The sequence below is a fragment of the Tachypleus tridentatus genome, chromosome 4 (genome assembly GCF_004210375.1).
Source record: "Tachypleus tridentatus isolate NWPU-2018 chromosome 4, ASM421037v1, whole genome shotgun sequence".
Lineage (NCBI taxonomy): Eukaryota > Metazoa > Arthropoda > Merostomata > Xiphosura > Limulidae > Tachypleus > Tachypleus tridentatus.
Genome location: NC_134828.1, coordinates 83,612,213 through 83,635,607, shown reverse-complemented (window position 1 = coordinate 83,635,607; position 23,395 = coordinate 83,612,213). Strand labels below are relative to the sequence as shown.

The 23,395-nt window shown below is 33.9% G+C and overlaps 1 pseudogene across 1 annotated transcript in view; it reads right to left on the bottom strand.

Moving 5' to 3' along the window:
• LOC143249581 (mitogen-activated protein kinase kinase kinase 1-like) overlaps positions 1 to 22,596 on the bottom strand; it is a 79,420-nt pseudogene extending 56,824 nt beyond the window's left edge. The window contains exons 1-6 of the transcript XR_013027842.1: positions 22,469 to 22,596; positions 15,244 to 15,298; positions 9,506 to 9,708; positions 6,990 to 7,040; positions 6,325 to 6,573; positions 5,827 to 6,036 (exon numbers count right to left, since the gene is read on the bottom strand). The product of XR_013027842.1 is annotated as a mitogen-activated protein kinase kinase kinase 1-like (transcript). The remainder of the gene's footprint in view (positions 1 to 5,826; positions 6,037 to 6,324; positions 6,574 to 6,989; positions 7,041 to 9,505; positions 9,709 to 15,243; positions 15,299 to 22,468) is intronic.
• Between the last annotated feature and the right edge of the window lie 799 nt (positions 22,597 to 23,395).

Genomic DNA, 23,395 nt, shown 5'->3' with positions numbered 1-23,395 from the left:
ACAGTTTTTCACACTATTCGTATGTGGCATCAGGTGATTCTCTACCACCAAATTCCTTAATGAACATTCTTATTGCGCAAAACAACTAAAGTCTTAGATTCTATGATACAAAATGACATTAAGCATCCTCTTAGTTCGTTATCATAGGGAAATCAGGCATTTGATACTCAGTCTTTTGATTTTGAACACTCATTTTATGCCTATGCCTTATATAGAGGCCTTTAAGCACTTTTGTTGTAGTTATCACTTTAAAGTGGACCAAAGAGTTTCAAGTTCTCCAAACTGCTTATGAACTGTGCGTAGGCCTCAAAGAAGACATTTGGATATTTCAGTCAGGTGAGGAGCCACCAGAACAGAAGTCGGACTTCACATCGGCTGATGTGATTTGGCTGGGTCTTAAAGTGTTGTCAGAAGACGTAAAACTGTTTCAAAGTCATCCGGAACAATTGACAGAACAACTGGGTATGACAGATAATAGGCTCATCTGGAGAGAAAATTGAACCAGGTTTAAAGCCATTATAAATTTATATAGGAAAGTAACACATAAGCTGTTGCTGGAATCGTAGTGGTTCGAATAATACCGATGTCTATATCCTGCAGAATGAGGCCACATATTATAGGAAACGCATCTTACATCACTTTGTTCTGCCATAAGCTGGTGAATTTTGCCCTGACTTCTAATGGGTAATAATGCCCAGTTCTGCTGTGCTAACCTAGTCGATTCATTTATTGAAAAAAAAAAAAAAAAGGAATCTACTGAATGCAATGTCCCACGTTGTTGTCGGACCTTAATCCCATGTTTAGGAAGGTCTTGAGAGACATGATACAACCTGTGAAGTAACTTCACAAAATAAAAATACCCTACAAACAACACTTTCAGAGAAGTAGTAAAACACATCTGAGGGACTTGGTAACCATATTCTATAGAGATGTGCAATACCGTGATGTCCATAAACTGTGTTGTGAGGCGAATTAATATTTTTTGAAGCCCTGGGCAAGAACAATAGTGGGGCTTTCTGCACAGCCTCACCCCATTATATCAGAAACTTACAGTAAAATGCACGAATAAATAAACCTTTATAATGTTTACACACTATATTAATGATGTAACAAGTCATAGTCCAATATGGTGAAACGACACTGATTAATTCTTTTACATATTTTGTTTGTTCTTAAGTACAAAGCTACACAACAAACTAACCGTGTTTGCTCACTACGGGTTTCAAAATTCGCTTTTTCCGAGTTATAAGCCTTCAAACTTACCTCTGCGCCAGTGGGGTGGGGGTTGTTGCTTACAAAATAATAATTATTTACTTTGGCTGTAACAAACGTTTATTGAAGAAATAAATTAATTCGTTATCGTGACATGAAGTGGTACTGGCATTGAATTTTTACAAATAATCGAACCCACAAAACGATAGAACGCATTATAATATAAATTTGGACTGTGGCCTTCATCTGTTTTGTGCAATATATATGCTAACTACATTACATCCTTTTCTTTTACCAACGATAATAAACAAGCAATATTTAAAACTAAACCTCAGTTTGTTTTTGAATTTCGCGTAGAGCTACACGAGGCCTCTCTGCGCTAGCCGTCCCTAATTTTGCAGTGTAAGTCTAGAGGAAAGGTAGCTAGTCATCACCACCCACCGCCAACTCTTGGGCTACTCTAGTGGGATTGACCGTCACATTATACAACGCCCCCACAGCTGAAAGGGCGAGCATGTTTGGTGTGACGGGGATTCGAAACCGTGACCCTCAGATTACGAGTCGAGTGCCTTATCCACTTGGCCATGCCGGGCCAAAACTAAACCTCCAACATCATGATGGTACTACAGATATTATGGAAAATTGTGAATTCAAATATCAAGATACTTATGGTTGTTTCGAACCATCAGTACGTAGGTAAAATTATATCACTTTGTGAGAATGAGCAGTTTAAGCTTATAAACTTGAAATGTATAATTAAGATCAAGCCTCTTATATTTGTTTCTTCGTGTATTTGTGTAAATAATAATCTGTAATAACTGCATATGTAACTGTCCAGTTCCCGTTGCATTAAGGTACACTGCAACATTACGATAACACGAAAACTAAAATATTTAACGTCAAAGCAATCACTAAGGTACAATGTAACGTCATGGTAACACAGACATTATAGGGTATACTGCAGTGTCATGGCACTATATAGACGCTACAGAATATTGTGACATTATGGTTCGAGAGAGAATGATGTATATCAAACACCACAGGATATTGGCTCTAAAGTTCACTGTAACGTCATGGTAAGACGAATACCAAGATATATCGATACATCAATGTAATATGATATACAGAGATATTAAATACATTGCAAACGTTACGGTACAATACACACATTAAGTTATATTTTAAAGACATGGTACTGTCGGACAACAAGCTACATTGTAGCGTTATGGTTCAATCGGACACTCAGCTGTATTGTAACGTTAAGGTTCAATCGGACACTCAGCTGTATTGTAACGTTAAGGTTCAATCGGACACTCAGCTGTGTTGCAAACTCATGATAATAAAGGCAGTAAAGCATATGAATAATGTCACGATACTGTGTCTTGTCAAGACAGATGAAGGGTCCGCGAGACTAATTTCTTAGTGTGTTATGTATATAAAACAGAAAATATTAACATCTCAGAGAAGTCAGCATAAATTATTAGGAAAATTTAACAAATAATTATACAGAGTCGTTATATCGTGTAGTAATTCTTGGGAAAGGAGTGTAGTTCGAACTGCGGAGTGAAAACTTGAAAGATAAAACCAAATGAGAGCAGGATATTTGTACCAAACATTTACCGATTACATTCACAATCCAGTTCTTAATAATCTTATTGAAAATTAATGTCGCCAACTACAAATAGTCTGAGACGTTGTATGTAAAAGATATATACAGATGTAAACTTACGGTCAACTCCTAAGCACATAACAATATTAAATATAGTGATCATGACAACAACCGGAATTTATCACAAGTTGAAACAAGGCTATAGCAGTGTGCGTTATCGCAAGTGTTATCAAAGTTCACGTAGTCGTACGGAAACAAAAAAAACAACAGCTTGTTAGTTTATATTTACTATAATACAATAAGGGGCTTGGTTCTTTGCAGTAGCGGGTGTGGACTAACCTATATACAGTACAGTTGGAAGGCAGCCATACGTGTGTATGTGTGTGCAGGACATCCGTCAATGCTCCTTCCAATAAAGAACACAAATAAAAATATGCAGAAATTATTGGTCCAGTGGTTTCAGTTGCACCCATAAAAGTAAACAAAAATAACAGATAAAGTTAACAAAGTGTTGTGTGCTTATTAGCTCTCTATACAACAAATTATGTCAATAAATAAATAAATAGGAGAAATTTACGTCCGCGGAGAGAGAATGGTAAACATTTGGAATTTATTTCCTGTAAGTAGTTTAACTATGGTGTTGGTAAAAGTGTATCCACATGAATTAAATAAATAAAAACACAGAAACAAAGTGGGAGAAGTTGATACCTAACGTTTACATTCGTTTGTTGTTTAAGCTTAAAGCTAATTAGTGGGCTATCTGTGCTGTGCCCACCATATATATCGAAAAGCGAATTTTAACTTTGTAAGACCCTAGATTTACTGCTGAGAAATTTAAGACGAAACAACTGAACTTATAAATTACTCCTTCTTTGCACTAATATTCTAGAAATTATGCATTAACTTTATCATGTATGTCTTAACATAAGGTCCTGTGATAAAAAAAAACAGGTTACTCTACATATGATATAGAGTATATCGAAAAGGTGGTACACAACTGACAGTGGGTTTGTATCTTTAGTAAGATTCAAAAATAATAGTTATTTTATACAAAAAATTTCTTAAGCTATTTTTAAACTTTTAACACCAAGTTAATATTCTTTATCTTTCATTAATAAACTTGAATAACTGAAAGTAATCAATGAAATACCTTCTATAACAAAATGGGTGTATTTGTTGTTAAGCACAAAGCTATACAATGGGCTAACTGTTATGCTATCAGCGGGTATTGACCCCCAGTTTTTTTAGTTATAAGACGCGAGTCAAACGTCCTGATGGCATGGCGTGAACATGCTTTGTAACCACTATGAGAACAACATGTGCACTGGAAAGGTGAAGTGAAGAAAAAGTGCCATCAGATATTACTAAGTTTATTTATTATAACACTAAGTCACCAGAAAGCAGAACAATGGAAAAAGATTTTAATATTTATCATTTAATCTCTGTTAGTTAGGTTTTCACCTATTAGTTTTGAGAAATGTGAATTTATTATACTTTCAATAATTTCATCAGGTAGAAAGGTCCTGTTTAAACTATAGCCTACCAAAAATAACCATTAAAGTTGGCACCCAAATGAAGTAAGAAGTCACATTCAAAAATATTTTATTAAAGTAATTTAACTACACTATGTATAACTTTCAGACTTAAAAAAGAAAGACTGTTTGTTATTATAAATGTACTTGTTAAAAAGTTCTGCAAAATCCTGAACCAACAATTAAATGATTTAATGAAAGTTTTGCTTTGTATGTAATGGGATGAGTATATTGTATTAAAAAGATTTTGAATATCCAAGTAAGCAAATCACAGCACAATTATAATTGTTTTAGTTATGATGAAACAAAATGTACTAGAACTACATAGGATTCCACAGGTGGTGTAATGGCACTGAAATCTGATCACATTTGGGATTGGACATGTAACAGATCTTTGACACTCAATATATTCATATACTCAGATCACAATGATGTTCCCAGATTGAGAATTTAAGAATATTCAAGGTGTGGATATCCTTTGTACTTAATAGCATTGATAAACAAAGGAATATGGATCATCTTCAGACCCCAGGGCCATCCAGAATGAGACTTGTAATATGTTGCATCCCAGCAAAGTACACTTTCTTTTAATGAGTGAGAATCCACTAACATATAGGTCAGAGCCAAAAGACATTCATGTTGTGCCGACAACAGTATGCAACATAACTAAGAATGTTCTCCCTCTGGAAAAGTGATACACGTGTACACAAATTACTTCCAAAACATATACATTCAACTGTATCATATCTCAAGCAGCTGGAAAATGAAGTGGGTAGTCATGATGTTCTATAAGAAGACTTGCCATTCAAGTTGCTGGATGCAGTTTCTATGGATTTCTATGTGATCAAACTGTTTAAATGGGTTCTGGGAAATTGGAATCTTGACACTAAATGTATTATAGAAAACCTTCACGGAAGATCGTGTCCTTTAGATATGACATTCTTATGATGAATCTTTCTTCAATGTAAACTACACTGCTGGGGTATTGTTAAGATGTGCAGTTATCAAACACAGAATGACCAGACATGGTGACATGGACTGCAACATGTGATATAGCTCCAAAATTGTTTTAATATAATGCATTCAACCTCCATTTGTGTGCTGCAGTTTCATTTCACCACATAAGGGAACATTTAGATGTTGTATACTTAATATTTACTGGAAAAGTTGTCAATAGGAGCTGATAATCATTTGTTTAAAGTGAAAAACTTGCATGTAACAGTGCTTTGCTGTATGCCTAACTTATGGAAGTGCAGATGGGTGATTTGTTTGTATAGATGAATTAAAAAGCTTCACCTGAAAACACAGGCAACTCATTTCTCTCTTATTTTTAAGAAAAAAGCCTTTTTCATGACAGCTACTGTCATATATTTGTCTAAAATGTATACTTATTTCTCTGTTTAAATATTGCACTTCTAAAATATAACAGATCTAAATCTTGTGAATACAATAAAACTAAACAATAGCAAATACCTGAGGTCCAATGATAACTTTATAATTTTGGTCTGGCAGGTCTCCCACAATCAAAAATGAGCACGGACCAAGTTGCCTTAATAAGTATAGCTTTGCTCGTTGAACTTTAGAGATCTGCTCACGTATTTTTTCCATCAATTCATGATTAGGTCCACTTGTTGGAGATGAAGCTCTTCTTTCATTCATGTGCATTGAAGGTGATGGTGGTCTCTGAAAAAAAGATGTAATTTGTAATTCTCTCAGATATACAAAATCTAGATTACACTATAATAAATGAGGTAATATTAATAAACATGCCTAAGAAATTGCATGTATGTGTGTGAACAGCAGAATGAATCAAAGGAGCATGTTATTGTTCCAACAAATATATTTTCAAAATAACACAAAATAATAATTTTTTAATGAAATAATTGAATAATGTCAACAAACATAATTTTCCATGCTTTTCTGTGTAGATATGAAAATAGCACAAACATTGAAACCACCATAAATACTTACTGGAACTGGTTTAGCTTTGATTGGACATCTCAGGATAGGACCTGGAGATGATGGTTGTGAACATGGCTGATTGATGCCTTTGGATGATATTACTGCTTCTGTGTGTGGCTTGTCAGGACAAAGAAGGTTCAGAGCAGGAGAACTTGCTAATTTGGTAAGGTTTGTTGATGATTTTGAACAGCTTCTTGGTGGTGAAGGAGTTCTACACGATCTCTTATTTGTCATGCTTATAACTGATACAAAGTTTTCCTGGATAAATAAGATGTATTTTATTCTACCATTGTAATTATCAAGCAAGACAGTTGTTGTAAAACTACATGCATAAGCTTGAATAAGTGGCGAATTAATAAGTATTGTCAACTTGATGAAATCCAAAACATAAAATGTTCAAAAGTACCAGCACAATGCCAAACTCACTTTGGTCAAGTAAGATTAATATTTAATGCATTTAAAAAAACAAGTTTATATAAACACAAACAAAAAATATTGAGTTATGTTGCTTAAAAGAACTGTTGAAGTTCAGTGTTGGATCAGGAGTTAATTCTATATTTTTATTGCTCTAATCAGTTTTTAATATATGAGTAAAATTTACATCTAAAACAGAACAATATCATTAACCACAAGTATTAAATACTTATATATAAACAAGCAAATCTCAAGATTACCTGTACTATTGTCTTCTTTATTTGAGGCACTCCTTCAGGATATTTTACCATCTAAATAAAACAGCTTTCATTAAACATATCTAATAACTACAACAGGTATGAACAATTCTAACAACAAAGTTAAATCATAGTTGCTATAACAAACAATACCAAACTGTTTAACTATGTTAAATAACACACATCAAATATATTATTCTAAAAATATTAAGTTGTCTGCCAATAATATATAATGCACACTACATTTATTCAACTATATTAAAAATAGTAGAACTAATTAACTACATTATATCTAACTGAGATATATATTGGTTTTCATGTATCACAGTTTAATGTAATATAGAAAGATCACAGAAGTATTTATTGTAAGATATTTCAAAGTAGTGAAATATATATAAGCTAATAATTTAATTGTTAAGTACATGAGTATTTCTACTTATTTCTGAATAGTTTATTACACTGCAAGGATTTGCAATTGGGTGTTTTCCCCATCAGCCTCAGAATAGAATTATGGGACTAAGGGGTGTGTGAATGTGTGGAAACAATTCCTTGTAGATTTGTGTAAATAATCCAGTTGTGGAAGGCTAGAACCACTGTGACTTGTAGATGTATTAGTAAAGAATAAAATTATTAATTGGAATTTTTTACTTTGAAGCTAAGGAGGTAATAGTATTTTTTTAAAATTACGTGTGCTCAATCTAAATACATTTTTCTCTCACTGATAATTGCAGAAATAAACATCCATTTGTTGAGTGTTTCAGTTAAATAGTGTTCAACAATTTGTAGATTCTTTATTATAACCAGATTCTCTTTTTCTTACACTATATGACAGTTTGATAAGATTAGTTAAAAAAAGACAAAAGAAACAACAACACATGAAGATGATTTCTAAAATGTGTTTAATATACATTTAAATACCTAGTACAGAATCTGAGCTTTTCAATAGGGTTCCAAGGCTTCCTCATGATTCACAAAAGCCCCAGTGTGCTGATAAACTTCCTTCATTATCCCTAATTACTTCTATAACTACCATAAGGGGAGTATAAACACCCCTCCAAAAAAAAAAAAAAAAAACTATTTAGAACACACATCAGTGGGAGTATGAACACAATTTTAAACATGGTGCCTCCCAAGATCCTGAAAGGGTCCAGAAACACCAGATATAATGTCATAATTGGGTTCAGCATTTACCAAAACCTGCTCTTGGACCACCATCATTCTTGGATAATTTTCTAGGCATGTTTTAGACCCCTTGGTGCAGACATTCTGCGATACAGCTAAGACTACCTTCTCTATGCCAGCTCAAGTCCACCTGCTAAATTTAATGCTGATAGTTCCAGACTTGTGGGAAGAGTTGGTTGGACAAAGATAAATATAAAACTACAAAACTTGGTATCTTCAAGATCCTAAGGAAGAGCAGGCAGAAACACAAATTATGATGCCAGATTCAGGCACAGTAATTCTGAAAACTTACTTTTATTTCCCAATAATATCTAGCTGACCTACTGGGGTTATTTTTAGCTTCCCTTGGTAGGAGGGCTATGCCATATAGATCAGGACACTCTCAAAACATCCTAAGTCTACTTGCCAAAGTATGATCCTGCTAGCTCCAGCACTGTGGGAGGGATGAACTAGACATATAAAACTGCAACCAGAATTAACATAGGATAAACATTTATTGAGATTTAACTTTAAGCTTATTGAGTTCTAAATACAATGTTTCTTGAAAAAAAAATCCAATTTAAGGTTACTTAGTCATCATTATAAAATTACTTTTATTTTCAGGATAATACATTAATGTATTTATTGCAGTAAAAATAGGGAATTCAAAAAAACTAGAAACTTAAATTTAGCTACAAACAGAGTTACTTGGTTATCTCGAGTTAAAGAGTAAGATTTTATCATGCACAAGTTTGGATTAAATTATGTTTATAAATTAAACTTTTTTAAGGTTTTCTGACTGCATCAAGTGGACTGAGGATGGAGAAGAGGAAGTCTCTACAAAGGAAATGTCACTGATGACAAATAACTTTCCTAAGATAAGACATACTTATGGAAAAATGAACAGGGGTATCTGAGTGTATGCACTTTACACAGATGTTTTATCATTGAAACAAAACTATCTGTTATAAAGGTATTCACTGTACACAAACTGAGTAGGTGCACTGTACAGAACACTAAGATGTTTAACCATTAAAATGAAACAACATCTATTAATGGTATCTACCATATGAATGAGGGGGAAGAGAACTGAATACATGCACAATGAACACCACTTTCACAAGATGGAATGTTATCAGTTTGAGGTGTAAAAATAATTAAGGAGTTCATTCATCCTGTTCTATTTTTGCTTTGTTTGAGTGAAGCTTGTACATTATACCAAGTAACCTATAAGAATTATCAACAACAAGAAAATATACATCAGTGAGAATGTTTCAAGGTTTAACTGGTTACCACAGTATAACAGAAGGAATTAATGTTCATTAAACTTTTATAATATTAGAGACAACTACGTTTACTTTTTTAAAACTCACAAGAGGTCCTCGTTTTTGATCATCTTCAGTTTTCCTGGAACGTGACATACAGGTTGCACGCAGTTTTTCTCGGATCTTTCCTCCCTCCAGTGGTTCCAGGAGCTTTTCAGGAACTGTGGTCATATTTGATCACTTATGATCCACTTTATTTCTTTGATCCTTTAGCTGTCTCTAAAGGTATCAAGAAACTAGAAAAAAAAGTGATGCATAACAATTATATAACAATAGCAGTGACAGGTGATGTGGGTATAAAAAAACTTTTATTCAAAACACGAGTAAGAATGTTTGAACCTGTTTAGGTGATCACCAAGTTAAAATGGCTTCAAAGTGCGTTCCTTGATATCAAGAATTAGAAAACTGTTATCTACGAAAATTAACAGGCTATTTAGGATTACTGGCAATTAAAAGAAATTTTGAAACGTAATGTACATTGTAACAATGTACTGAATCTTAAGAATAATAAATCAACATGTTATTCAATATTAACATTACCACAGTATAATAATGTAATAACAACGCACTGAAACAAAGTAGTGATGACAAAATATGCAAATATTAAAGGTAAATCAGAATAAATGTGATAATAATAGAAATACAAAAAATCATATCAATTAAGCGCAAACAACAAAAACAGACTGAAGGAAAAAAAATATCCTATGCTAAAAAAGCCGCTTTATTAAACATTACATGCTATTTTAGAAAAACAAAACTTATAATGTTTGTATAGTACCATAATTCTTATTGCTTCTGTTCATGTTGCAAATAAAACTAGGAAAGTAATAAAAAGGAAAGTGTCTATTTTACACAAGAAAAATGGAAGAAATTAAAAAGAAAACAATAGTTATAAAGATCAGTCTTTAAAACCTTTGTAAGTAGTAGAATAGAACACTATTATTACAAGCAGTCATACAGTAGAATTAGTTTACCCATTATACATAAACGAGTGCAGTGACCCTCCACTTGCAAGATTACAAACACATACTGAGGTCCGCGTTCCCCTACTTTTGTATCGTTTCTACTTTGTTATATTCGCTACGAACTCAACTTTACGCCTACAAAAACGTGCGTCCCGACGCACAGTTACGCTACTGTGATCAGTTGGAGACGACACAAAGGCGGACCAATCTGTTGCTGTTGTCTGTAACCATTCTAGTTCGGAAAAGAAAGCTCTATTCCGGAGCCAAGTAATAAGGTCGTTAAAAACGTCCCAACAACTTAGTAACGTAGAGAAAACAAATTGGCTAAATTAGAAGATGTAAGAATAGCTTATAGGTATACTACCTTAAAATTTTTTTGTGTTTGAATTTTTGAAGATTTATGCCCCGTATAAAAACAGTTTTGGGGTTACAGATTCACTGAACAACTTCTCATTTGATAGTTATAATGTGACAGAGTGGACTCAGGCAAACTTAAATTTTACAAGCAGGCTGTAAAAGTAGAAATATGAATTGGAAAACGTAGTGAAAAAGTGATCTTAAACACTGAAGGGAATATATTTCTGTATAAAACAGAAAGCAAAGCTTAGTAAACAGCCAAATACGTGTAATTATTAACAAACCGAACTGAGCCATATAACGTCAGTTCAAATATGTGTTTGTATTTTTATCGAAATACATTGATAAATAAGCAATACAGAAATACAAATTTATTTTGTTTTTGCCGCATAATTTTTCAGCCCCTTCCCCGTGAAAAAATCAACATGTCATTTGATCGTATTCGAGACCAGTTCGGAATTCATCGTATTTCATCGAAAAGTAATTTTTGCAGTGAAAATCAACGAAAATCAGATGCGTTTTGAATAAAAGAAAGAGTGCAAATAATTCACAAATTAATTGCAGTTCCAATAGATCAACAAACTACATCTAATCACATATAAAATATGAATGTAATTCTAGCAAAATAATTGTTTGCTATTTTTAATTTCGCGCAAAGCTACAAGGGCTATCTGCACTAGCCATCCCTAATTTAGCAGTGCAAGATTAGAGGGAAGGCAACTACTGATTACTACCCACCGCAAATTTTATTTACCAAAAAATAGTGGAATTAAAAGTAAAATTATTATATGATGTCCACACGACTGAAAGGGTGTACGGTTTGAAACCCGAATTCTGAAGTTGCGAGTCGAGTGTCCCTAACCACCTGACCAAGCCAGCCGCAAAATATTCGTTTCGAACTAATAATACTTTGAAAATCCCTCTTACTTTAACCACGTTCATAACTAAACGCCTATATATATATATTATATTCAGTTAATGTTCACAGTGTGCCAATAGTGCAAAACAACCGAAAAAATATATATGTAGACGATTTTTTCCCAAAAATGTGTACCAAGAAAATTATGTAATAACTACGATATGAACTTTTGTTAATTTTATAACTTTGGTATACTATTTAGTTGAGAAACCGGTAACACCACATCCATTGTTCGCTTATATGGCACTTTATATACACACACATACACGTTTCGTAGACGGTCGACCTTGAGCTTTGAACTGCCATGGCGTCGAGTATAATTTACATATAAGTATATACTTCTACAACGCAAGTCACGTGATTTGTTTATTAGATAAAATCCATTTCATTCTTTTTTTTTTAACCCCTCTTCAACCTTCAACGCCTGTGTGTCAGTAAACAAGGCTGACACGATGTTTTAATAAACTTCAAAATATTGAAAATATGAACATTGAATCTCGGTCAGTAAAGCGATTTAAATAAATAGGTGTAATATTTTAAAGCATATGCCTCAAAATATTTATTAAAATTTTTCTTAATCACGGTAGAATATATTACTGGCTCATGTTCTATGGCCTAAAGCTACTAATACTGAAGTGGAAAACTAACCAATAATAAATAACGTGAGTTTGGTTTGTTTTGAATTTCGCGCAAAGCTACTCGAGGGCTACCTGCGCTAGTCATGCCGGGCCAAATAACGAGAAATATATTTCTAATTTTCATGTTAATTCCATGATATGAGTCTAAAAACACACTAATCGCGCCCGATTTTCAAGCAGCATCTCGTCACATATATTACAATGATTTATCTAGAATATTGATATATATTATCAACTTCGTGTATTAGCTGATATAAACATCTTCTACCAAAGTTGGTCAACGGTGTAAATGGTACATGTTTTTGGAAGTTAAGATTTTCCATTCACTGCATAACATTTAATTTGTTGTTTAAAACACTAAAGTATGAATATTATTCCACGAAGGAGAAAAAAAGCTTGCATAAGATGTGTGTGAAACGAATGTTTGATTTCTTCTTGTCTATAAAAGTAAGTTTATTCAATCTAATCTCTTAAAAAACCGTGGGAAGAAACAACTACTCGCAATACGTCCATGCGAGTTCTCTGAAAAGATCCAGATATCTGATATATAAATCGCTGTATCTTTTGTTGATTTGGATTAAAATTTCGCATCAAACTAGACCAGTGTAATTTTCTTACAGTAGTTTACTTTCGAACCAACAGGGTACAGGGGAAACTACAAGTCAACAGTAATCAATCACAACAGCTCCCCGCTAGTACAGCGGTATGTCTCCGGATTTACAACGCTAAAATCAGGGGTTCAATTCCCCTCGGTGGGCTGAGCAGATAGCCCTATGTGGCTTTGCTATAAGAAAAACAAACAAACAATCACAACTTGGACAACCAACTTATAAGATTTGGCCACGGCCTCAAAGTGCAGAACGTGTTTTTGTGGAATCAGGACGTGAACCATGAATCCACAGATTATCAGTCTGTGCAAAAATATCCAGGAAGGTTATACCCGACCTATCACTTTGTTTAATATAGGTTAGAAAATAGCTTAAGACAGGTATAAATAATTATTTCTATGACTGGCGAAAAAACTTTTCCAGCTTAAGTCGTGTCAGTGATATCTATGATCAATATACACAAAACAGAAATAAAACTAAATATATTTAATAGAAATAAACATAGGAAATGCAGTTCTAAAGTTAATTTTTCTATGTTTTTGTATTTCTATGAACATTAAGCCTTACACTCCACTTCGATAATTGGTCAACATAATGATATACAAGTTCTTTATACAACGGTATGTTAAGATACCCGTCATACTATATTAGATGCAATAAATAGTGATATTCAAGGCACATTTCGCTGTAATCCATGTATGCAACTAAAAGTTATATTTAAGTCATATATATCGCTATGTTGAATGTACATCTTCAAATTCTAAGACATTTTTAATATTATTCGAGTCGCACATTTAATAGTGAAACCGCATTATTACTCAAGTCATGCTCTGTCGTATTTTATTTACACAACAAAAATGTCATATTTATCAAGATACAAGCAAATCGTCCATCGTTTGTTTTATTTTACGTGTCCCATTTGTACAAAAAATTAATATCTTTTTTAGATAATAATGTTTAAATTTGCTAGTCAAATTGCTTTCTAGAGAGGTGATATTGTGCCTAAGCTATTTAAGTACCCCCTCCCAGGCACTGTTGAAGAGGATATTTATAACTCAAACCATCATGAAGAATCGCATAGCTGATCCGAGTCTATTTCATATCACTACTGCAATCACGCCAACTGTCGTGAAAAGTGCTTAAATAAGTCTTCTAAACAAACATGCATCACATAGTCTTGCCTTACAGTGTACATGCTGGATAGTGATTTAAAACATTAAAAGAAAGAAGATATAATCGTAATAATTAAAATTATCACGCGAGAAAATTATAAGTCAGATGTGAAAATATATAAATATCTTCTGAGGAACATTTCAACTATAACATACTGATATTACATGTTTGTTTCACAATTTAGAGCAACAACAAATTAAACCAATACCAAAGCCTAGATACGAGTTACCATCTCCTAAACTTACAGAAATGCGTTCGATTTAACTTATACATCAAAAGCACAGTAGGAAGGTTAGTTTTCATAACTTACAGCCCCCAATAGCTCAGCGGTAAGTCAAAGGGCTTATAACTTTAAAAATCGGGCTTTGATACCTCCAGTTGGCAGAGTACATATAGCTCATTGTGTAGAGTTTTGATTAACTACAAACAGAACTTACAGGATACCACTCGAGTCGTGTATTAGGTGCATCAAAAAAACTTTAGAAAGATTAGTTTTCAAAACTTGTAGAGATCTATGTGTTGTATCTTTGTAACTTAACCTCTAAATTTCACGTATGTTTGACTTATTCCTAGAACTATAGAAAACAAACAGGATTTAAAGTGGTTTGTTTACCCTTTTTAAATACTTTATACATCTTATTATTTTCGTTTTGTGTGTGTGTATATATACATATATTATATGAGGTACATGTGTGTATATACATATATTATATGAAGTACATGTGTATATATATATATATTATATGAGGTACATATGTATATAAAAGTAAATGACGGTATCAAATAGCAGCAATGACATAGTTTATTACGTTATTTACATATACATTATCGTGATACAGAGGCAGTTTGCAAGCTGTAAGTTTCGCATCGGACGCAAGAGTATTGAAAACATAAATTCTCATTACAACGACACTGATCATAGTGTCTGTAAGTGAACAAGGTACTGACGCTGGCTATGAGCATAGCGTCTCTAAGTACACGTGTTGGACCAGGCCATGAAGCACGTGTCTTTCTCGAGTGTCTTGTGACTAAAACTTGTATTCGAAGTAATCTTATTCAAAGCTAACAAACACTATTTTATAGTTTACTTTAACAGCTTAAATATATCTACCAGATTTGGTTCGATTCCCCTCGGTGAACTCAGCAGATAGCCTGATGTGGCTTTGCTAAAAAAAACAACACACACACATACATCAGATTTGTGTACTGGAATGAGCAACATTAAGTAACCAAATTATAGCTTTACTGTGACCATCGAGCACGAAAAACTTACACTCATGATAGATTACGAAATAATCCTATATGAAAGAGTTTGATCCGAGAAATTTTCAATAAACAAATAAAGATGTACTCAGTGCAATTATTTAGATAATTGTAATTTGACTACCTTCTAACCACATTAAAAAAATTAGTGTCAAAACTGATGTATTAAATAGAAATCTCTTTTTTAGTGTAGCAGTCACACAAACCATAAATACAAAGTATAACCATAGTTTCACAACAGTCTGATACTCAAACCTACTCTTTAAAGTGTAAGTCGAATACTGAAAGAAAAAACTTTCACAGAGTTAACACAGTATAGTCTTGACATTGACGACGTTAGGAGTCATATGTTGAGTTTTCTGTGCGTCTTTTCCCCTTATTTTAAGTAGTCTGTAAAGTTTATGTAGACTAATATTTACACTGACAGTTTAATTAAAGATCCATGGACTCTGCAAATACATTTGTTATATTTACTTGAACTTAGGATTGTGCGCAGCAGGCCGAATAAAAATCAAAGCGAATAATGAACGCGATCCTAAAAATCCTACAAAAAATACTAGCTATATACAAAACTACAACTATACACTGTTACGTTGGGATCTCAATCCTGCAAAAGCAGGAAAAAATTGATCAAGAATGCTTAAGTGTGGAGTTTTGAATCTTGTCTTGACTTATTACAAGATGAACATCGATGATAGTTAAACATTAAATTACAAGTACGATACCTTTAAATGAACAAAACGCATACCAAGTTGTAGAAAGTATTATATTTTTATATATATATAAGATTCATATATAACTTGTGTGTTTGTTGAACATTTACTTCAACGTTGTTCGAGAGCTATCTACAATAGTCAACCCTAGGCCTGACCAAATCACTCAGTGACAGACTGCGGACTTACAACGCTAGAAACCGCGTTTCGATACCCGAGGTAGGCAGAGCACAGATAGACAGCATGGGGCTTAATTACAAACACACACACACACACACACAAAGCCGAACCAAATATTTAGTAAGTGCAAATACTGATTTTTTTAAAAGAAAATACCTTTAAAATGTTGGGTAAATATTCTACCAAATAATCAATTTTCCCACTTATACTCAGTTAAGACCCCTAAAATGATTTTTTAATTTTTTCACAATGTATGACTGGTCACCAACAACGTCACCGTAGCGCGACGTCAGCGACAAAATTCAACCTGTAAGTGATTAATGATACACCCTAAAACAATTCAGGAGGTGGGAAGATGAGTACCAGAAAGGTGAAAGTATTTCAACACTTCACCCTTATGTGGTTTTTCACACAGTTCAACCTGTAAGTGGGTGTGGACATCACTTCACCCTTATGTGGTTTTCACATCACCCTTATGTGGTTTTTTGTACCTTGGTAATCGTTCAAACTAAATAAAAGATGTTTACAGCTAAAATTCTCTGTTGCAAACTTTGTTTCAGCAACCACATAAAGACATATGTATGTAATCAGATCATGTGACTCTAGAGAAATGTATGACATTATAAGTGTGGGTGTTTGATCTCATGGAGGACATTATAGCTACCTGATTGGTAAAGGGTGTGCCAACAGAATAGTATCAAAACTAATGATTTTTGAAAATTTTAAAGGACTAGCTACTGATAAAACTAAAAGTAGGAAGGGGCGGAATGATGGCCACTTCACTTTCAGGTTGCATGATCTCAAAACCACCAAGCGTTGTAATGTTATCCCGCCCATTCGTATATTGTTTCCTTATTTTTAGTGTTCCCATTCCTAGTTCATATATTTCTATTTACATTTTTTTTACACTTATCTCGTAGCTTACTTTTTTAGTATTATGTTTCGAGAGTGAACGTGTTCTAAGCCTATCTTTCTTGTGGCTTTTGTTGGTGCTAAGTCTCAAGAAGGATTGGGCCTTCATGTCTGTTTAGTTTTCTTCCATTTAGCCAGGACATCGGCCTTTTCTTAGGCTGAATTAATGGCTAAGATTTCTTTTGCATATTCAGAATTGCTGTTTTTAACCTTATCTCTATTACTGCAGCGTGTTAAGGCGTGCGACTCGTAATCTGAGGGTCGTGGGTTCGCATCCCCGTCGCGCCAAACATGCTCGCCCTTTTAGCCGTAGGGGCGTTATAATGTTACGGTCAATTCCACTATTCGTTGGTAAAAGAGTAGCCCAAGAGTTGGCGGTGGGTGGTGATGACTAGCTGCCTTTTCTCTAGTCTTACACTGCTAAATTAGGGACGGCTAGCACAGATAGCCCTTGAGTAGCTTTGTGCGAAATTCAAAACAAACAAACAAACAAACAATCTATTGCTGCAGTAATGCTCTCTTCCAGTGGACAAAGATTATCAACATAAGATTTCCTCCTTTACTCTGGTTTTGTTTCCTTGAAAGGCATATTAAAAATACAATGTTTCAAGTACAATCTTCGATCTCAAAAGGTCACACTTAGTTCAGAAACAATGCAAAGGTAAATTACATAGGCTTATCATTTTTTTTTTTTTGGTTTAAGTCCATGGCACTCGAACAAAGCTATGTCAGACTTCGACAGTCGTAGGCAACAAATACTGTGAAAGAATTGCTTTGTCGATTACAGAACCCTTGAGTCAGACACATAAAACCGAAAGTCTTGTTTTTAAAGATAAGATCTGAGTTAAAGCCTAGATTTAGAAAATCTATGTAATTCACGTCTTTGTATCTAGCTGATACAGCTGCAGGCTGATCATGTAGCACGTGCGCATAAGTAATGGTGTACCAATATGTGATATGAGGGCAGGTCGTTACTTGGCAACTCACAGAGCGTACTCCAACTCACAGAATATGGCTACTAAAATGCTGTTAGCTTGTTAATACTATTGCAAATAGATTATTGTTATCATTTGCTGTTACCAAGATTATAACTAAAATTTAAGTTAACTGCTTTTAACCAAGGAAGCTTAATTCAATCACGTGCATTTAGATTTGCATAAAGTGGAAACAAGAGAGATATATCTTCTAAATAACGTTAGTCAAACAGTCAAATAGTCAGGGTGAACAAACTGTGGTTTTGTGAATTTTTATTTGTTACTCTGCAGTTGGATTATGTACTACTTAACAATGTCTGTAAAGTGCTTATAAAAGTTTGTTTCTATGATGTTTACAATGTGTTTGAGATTTTAATTTGTATTGTTCATCTGCAAATGTGGCCCATTTCAACTATAAACAGTACCGTATTTATAATACAGTTTCGCCATATTTCTCTTCTCATCTAATTTTCCTTCCCATTGTAAACCCTTTTGCATGACACAAAATCCTTCCCGAATTTCAAAAACCTCAAAATTATTTTCTTACCCTTTGAATACTTATTTGGAAAAATAGTCACTATCTTGAAAATTACAATTAAAACTTGCGTTGTAGCTTTTGATGAACAAGAGATGAAGCTATATCGTAAGTTTTAAACATTGTAACTGCAAAATCTTTTAAATAGAACTGAGATTACTATCAATCTTCAGCACATATTATCTTCCTAATTAAAGCGCAAAACGGTGGTTTTCTAAGAAACAAGGCCTTCAAATATTAACCTTCGAGGTCATTAGTGGCTTTCATGACACTTACATTCTGGCGGGTTTTTATCAGTTTCGTTCACACAATAGTTAAAGGAGATAAACACGTTCTTTATGGATCTGGATCAGGTACAATTCAGAAGTAGAGGTAATGCGAAGGGAAGGCATTTTGCCTTGTAAATTAGGTTTACGTGACTTGTTATCTACGTCGTGTGATATTTCAGTAGCGCTGGACCATTTCCTTCAAAGATTTTAAGCTAACAATAAAAGTAAGTCCGATAAAAAGTACGTTGGTCATAGTCGAAAAGGCACATGTAAATACACACAGTACATTTTATGAGCATTTTCATTTACGCACGTACAAACATTTAATGGCCTCCTAACAATCCAGTCAGCCAACCAATGTTCCCTAGACGACAAATGTATAGGTTAGTTTGTTTGTTTTTTGAATTTCGCACAAAGCTACTCCAGGGCTATCTGTGCTAGCCGTCCCTAATTTAGCAGTGTAAGACTAGAGGAAAGGCAGCTAGTCATCACCACCCACCGCCAACTCTTGGGCTACTCTTTTACCAACGAATAGTAAAATTGACCGTCACTTTATAACGACCCCACGGCTGAAAGGGCAAGCATGTTTGGCGCGACGGGAATGCGAACTCGCGACCCTCAGATTTTAACACGCTTAATGTATAGGTACTGCAAACTGTTTGCTGTTGGACTTGTAGTTAGATAATGTTTTCTAGAAAAATATTTTTTGCAGTTTTCTGAAGAATAAAGAGGTCTTCTTAAGTGCATCTTAACGTTTAAGAATAAAAAGCTCAAACTATAAATATAATACACTAAAAGACAAGATATCTTTTCACCAATAGGTTTTCCCGAAAAGGAGTTGAAGGCGCTTTGATGGGGCATCTGCTTTACCCCTCCCACCACTGTACAGTAGTGTGCTGTCTGTCAGTGCGTCAGTAGACACTAAAATGAGGTCACATAAAGAACGCTTAACGTTGCAATTTGTACTGTCGTGATGTCAGTAGAACGTGCGCATGCCATGAATCTAAAGAAGAATCATGCACTCTGTAGGCTACAACACAGCATGACATGTGAACCTCAAAAGCAAGAAATGAAAATATTTATTACTCTTAGTTTGATTTTATACTCTCGACACAAAACACTTTCTGGTACCCTGCGGCAGTATATCTAGTACACATACATTCTTCAGAACCTATACTCAATATCAGTAGAGCTTTAGGCTGGATATTAATTAGTGATTAGTGTGCAGGGGTGTATGAATAACAAGATTTAAGGTTTAAGTCCCCTATCCGAAAAAGTACTATGTAGTTTAGGCTCGCGCGTATGTGTGTGTGGGGGTATAAAAGCGACGGTTAAATTCAACTATTCAACCTCACAAGAGTAGCCCAAAAGTTGGCGGTGGATGTTGTTGCGTAGCTGCCTTTTTTCTCGCCTATCACTTAAAAATTAGCGATTTTTATGTGTACATAGGCTTTTATGTAGTTTTCTAATATGAATTATTTTTGGCATTTCATTGTTTTAGGACATACTATTACTTAACTGAGTGAAATAAACTGAAAAGGAGATAAAACCTTCACTCACAACCTTTTAAAATATTCAGATTATTCCTACGAACTCAGTGACTTTCATGAGGGTCAGAACACGAAGTTTACTTCCAAGTTACAGGAATCTCAAATGCCTGTATATCGGGATGTTCTTTGTTAGGCTTTTACTTTCGAGCTAAAAGTATCTTGAAAGTCTGTATTCGGATTGATTATGAGTGATAGGAATATCAAGAAGAAATCTGTATTCGATTGTATTCCGAGCTGTGGTTATCCCGACAGACAGTGTATACTTTGTTTTTTCCTTCCTATGTTCACAGAAATACACCACAAATACTAAGAATAATAACAAGAATAAGAGAACAACAACAAAACAGACTCACCAAGTGCTACTAAAAACATTTTGCTGTACAATATAAAATACTGTATCAGTATTTTGTTACAGTAGTTCGAAAGTCGGACTCACAAAATGTAAGTGGAATGAGGAAAAGCTGCTACTAATCAGTATAGAAGCTCTCCGGGGCTCAGCGGAGAATACGAGGGCTTAGACCCAGTGACGTATTTAGGTAGGGGCTAGAGGGAGCCCAGCCCATAGATAATTTTATTCCGTGTAAAATTACATGGGATGTAGGGCCCACAAATAATTATTAGCACCTGGGCCCAAACAGCCTTAAATTCGCCACTGCTTATACCTGCGGTGGGTTGAGCGCAGATCGCCCAAAGAAACAAATCAGTACAGGAAAAGTGGTGCATTAGCTGAAGAGAGGTTTGTGTAAATTACATGAAATAACCTTCAGCGGTGAAATATTTTAAAACCAGATAACGAGGCTCAACAAAAAACTACAAACGAAATCGAATATACAGAGAAAATTATTTATTTAGACTTAATAACCTAAACAAAACTAAGATTTTTCTGAATGACAATAAACATTTTTTTCTTGTTTCTTTTTCTTTTTAATTGCGTTACTGCTTCTCTAATTTTACTGTCTAAACGTTTTGGTGATTAGAGTGCTGCAATTATTTCGTATTAGATTTGTTTGTTTTTTTGACTTCGCACAAAGCTACACGAGGGCTATCTGCGCTAGCCTTCTTTAATTTAGCAGTGTAAGACTAGAGGGAAGGCAGTTAGTCATCACTAACCACCGCCAACTCTTGGGCTACTCTTTTACCAAAGAATAGTGGGATTGACTGGAACTTTATAACGTCCCTACGGCTGAAAGGGCGAGCATGTTTAGTGTGAGAAGGATTTGAACCCACGACCCTCATATTACGATTCAAGCGCTGAAACCACCTGGTCATGCCGGGCCGCATGTTAGGCGCAAGGACTATAAAATAACTTTATCTGAAACAGTAACAAACTAGATGATAAATGAAATATTATAAACTAATTATCCAGCAGGAAGGAATTTTTCATCTTTATTAGTATTAAATGATTACTAATTATATTGTAGAACAATTAAGTATAGTCTTAGCATTACTACTAAGTACTATTTCTACCAGTCTATGGAGTTTAAACGCTAAAATTCGGGATCTGATACTTGTGGTGGGCACTACACAAATAGCCCATCGCGTAGCATTGTGCTTAACAATAAAGAAACTGTCCTAATATAAATAAACACTAAAAACCAACTATCCACCACTTTCTGTTAGTATAAAATGTTATTTCTTATAATATCGACCATAGTGTTTATATAAAACATTTGCTAGTTATGCTAACCAGTACTTAGAACAGTAGTTAGAACTTAAAAGCACTAGTTCTGCAATAGTTTTTGCTGCTACGTCTACGAGTACTAGAACTTGTAAGATCCAGAAGTTACTGAGTTAGTTAAAAATGGTATACCCAACTCGTTGCTTCAAAATTGAATCTCTATCATTATGCCAAAAATGAAAAGTTTAATGTTTTGATTAAATGAAGAAAGACACTAATCAAAAATACTCTCGAAGTTTTACAAATGAAAGATAAAACTTACACTTCTGTTTGCAGTTACACAATGTGAAAGTAATTTTCTCGAGAGACACTAAGTTGTGTGAAAACAACTGTTGAACGTTAGTAACAATTCTCCCACTTTAAAAGTATACAAAGTTGCCTCGTTGGACGAATTGAGGTAACAACGTACTTCAGAGTGTATACCGCCATCTATAAACGAAGCGGTAAAACGCTAGATTTCAGAAAAAAAAAATACTTTTATAATATCGCTATTTTATTTACCATAAGTTCTTTATTACTTTTCATGTTTACACATATAAGAACACATAAATATATGCAATTACTTCTGTTTCTACAGAGGTTTAGAACATTATTTAAGAATTTATTATTCATTAAAAAATCTATACTGCATTTGACAAGTTTTATATGATATCTATATTGCCATCTGTCGGAATAACTAGTAATTAATATTATTTTCTAACCGCTTCAACTGACTAACGAAGTTAAAAGGTTTTTGATACGTTCGCAGAAATCGAAGGAAACTTAGATGAATATTAAGATGAGCTTGTAATTTTTAGAAGACAACTAAGAGAGATATATATACTACAAAATGCTGATTTTCTAGAAAAAGAATGAATATTTTGGCATATAGTTCTGACAAATATAGGGAAAAATGTTTCTTATTTGAATATTCTTTCGAATAGATTAGTTATTGAATCTATCCATCTGTGTCTTTTTAAACTGGACACTGTAACTGGACAAAATGAAGTAAACTTACCTAAGATTGTAAGGTTTTAATAAACTAACATATTTACTATCAGTATATCTTAATTGAAACCTTTAATTATCGTTTCAATAGTGTTAGTTAAAAGCAATTAAAATACCAATTAGGTATCAGGTAACAAATTTTAACATAAAATTAACTATATGAATGGTTTAGAACGGTATATCTTGCAGTGGCAAAAATAAA